This window comes from Clupea harengus, chromosome 16 (genome assembly GCF_900700415.2).
Source record: "Clupea harengus chromosome 16, Ch_v2.0.2, whole genome shotgun sequence".
Classification (NCBI taxonomy): Eukaryota; Metazoa; Chordata; class Actinopteri; order Clupeiformes; family Clupeidae; genus Clupea; species Clupea harengus.
The window spans coordinates 23,424,460-23,426,974 of record NC_045167.1 but is presented as its reverse complement, the minus strand read 5'-3'; the positions used below and the strand labels follow the sequence as shown (position 1 = coordinate 23,426,974).

Genomic DNA, 2,515 nt, shown 5'->3' with positions numbered 1-2,515 from the left:
ACACGCACACGCACACACACACAGGGCAATGTTTTTTCTTCCCAATAAGAGCCTTTAAGAGATGAAAGCCATGGTGTTGGCGATTACTCAATTGCTCTTTGCTTGTTGCTATCCAAACTGATCCTACGGTCTATTTTTCATTCAGGCTTTGAGGATACCAAACACTCACCAGTAGGTGCACAGTGCTGTCCTGTCTACTATTAATACTGTGTGGATAAAATAGGGCACGGGCGAGTCTTTGCACGCACATCTTGAGCTGTGAGACACATGCTTATGGGTAGGAAAGGACATGGACACACACACACACACACACACACACACACACACACACACACACACACACACACACACACACACACACACACACACACACACACACATGTCCCTTTTGAAATGGCTGCCCATTTATTTGATGTCACATCTAAGGAAAATTCTGAGAATTGAAATCCTCTGTAAACTCTCAAGTACCCCACATAGGCCCACTCTTTGTTCTCTTTGTCTGTGTAACTAGTCCAGAATGGCATATTCTGTTAGAAGTCCAGTCCAGTGTCTAAAACAATAATTCACTTAATAGCACTTGTGGTTTACCTCAGTAAAAAAGGGAAAATGTTTCTAATTCGTTCAGATTGATCTGTATTCGCCTCAGGTATCTTGTGCCTGTTTTTCATTGAGGACACATTTCCAGCGATCGTGCCCCTTGTCTGATGGCATCTGTTCGCCAGTGTCACTGGCCGCTGTGGACAGGACCTTATAGTGCTGTCCTTCTAGATATAAATTCCAAAGGGAGTCATGGAATAGGGAGAAGTGTTGACAAGATTCCATGTCTCTAATTACTCCAATAATTAGATGGATGAGAACTATTGGAAGCCACTGCTGAAGCCTTCAGTTAATCCTCACCATCCAAAAAACATTTGTCAGCAAACTTTGAGAGTGTGTGTTTCTGTTTATGTGTGTGTGAGTCAGACAGAGAGAGAGAGAGTGAGAGAGTATGTGTGTGTGTGTGTCTATGTGTAAGAAAAAGAGGGTGTGTGTGTGAGAGTGAATATGTGTCTTTATCTTTGCTGATTGACGATTGAGAGTGACAAAATCTTTACGACCCTGTTCGCTTTCTTACGAGACCTTATCTCTCCCTGACCACATCCTAATGAGGAGTCATGCACTCTTCTGGGTTTGTTCTCAGACCCTGGAGAATGTGTGTGTGGTGGTGATGGTGGGGGTTGGGGTGGGTGGGTGAAACGCCACAGCCTTCATAGCCAGCAGATCAACCACAAGGCGCTCAGGATGAGCCAAACGGCGATGTGTGGTAGGAGAGGTCAATGTGACGTCTGTGTGTCTCCGGCTTTCCCTGGCGCGTGTCACTGCTTTTGGGTGTGTGCTCAAGTTCTGCTCCATATGGATCAAGTCAGTGGACTGCATTGCAGTCAATTAGATATGATTGTGGTTGGCTGTCACAGGGGTAGCCCAGTGCATGGGAATCAGGTCCAAGTAAGAGGAGAGGGAGTAGTGTGGTTTTGGGGTGTTTGTGGACGCAGCGCTGAAAACGCAAAACATTCTCGCCACCCACATCTAGTTTCAAAGACGCATCTTTGCCCATACTGTTTTTCAACGAGACTATTAACAAAATTAGGGCCTTAACAGAGTTCAAATGATGACTAAGTGCGCAAATATGTTCTTGGTAAGAGTGCCATCTTCTCTTGGAAATACTGACACTGGCCTTTCTGTTACATTTAACTAAGTAGAAAGAACAGCTCTATCTCTGTATTTGCAGTAGCTACAGTACTTTGCATGCTTTTGCCTTGCCACACTGAATACAGGGTCTCAGAGAAGTCATTCAGTGCATGCAGTAAAGACAACCAGAAGTGAACTCAAGAACCATCAATGAACTTTGACTTATCATCAACATGTATTTATCTATGTGTTCATGTTTAAAGGAGTTTATGGAACAATTAACAAAACACTCATTATTTAGCATAACCTAAATTAACACCAAGTTAAAAATGTAAAAAAAAAAGAATGCACTCACAATGGTGATGAGATCACTTGTTGCCAGATCGTTTCCTCGCTCTTAACAATCCACCAGGATCTTCTCAGAAATCTAGAGCCACCTCTTAAGCTGAGTTCCACTCTCTATCGGAGTATGGAAATGTCTTCTTCAGACTTGAAGAGCTGTACTGTGATAAAAAGCCACAGTGAGTCTGCAAGGTGAAGTTTTGTCTTGACTTGTTGAGGACTTCTGCGCTTGCTTGTGAGGAGCGTTGGTTGTTCAAAATATATACAAGGTTAAGCCCCTCTGCTGACATCACTGACTTGTCATCATCACCGCCTCGTGGTAACAGAAGACATACGCATGTGTAATTAGATGGATGCTCTTACTCACTCACATACTCACACACACAGACAGGCTTTCCCCCCCGAACACACACGCACACACTCGCATACACACAGATATTTTAATTCACACACTCTGCATGCTCCCTTACTACAGACACATCTTTAGGGCTATAATTTATAGCCA

At 43.7% G+C, this 2,515-nt stretch overlaps 1 protein-coding gene across 2 annotated transcripts in view; it reads right to left on the bottom strand.

Moving 5' to 3' along the window:
• Positions 1-2,179, bottom strand: part of pthlha (parathyroid hormone-like hormone a) — an 18,253-nt gene extending 16,074 nt beyond the window's left edge. For both annotated transcript variants that reach the window (XM_012838251.2, XM_031582441.1), the window contains exon 1: positions 2,024-2,179. The gene's annotated coding sequence lies outside the window, so the exon portion shown is untranslated. The remainder of the gene's footprint in view (positions 1-2,023) is intronic.
• Positions 2,180-2,515: the final 336 nt, after the last annotated feature.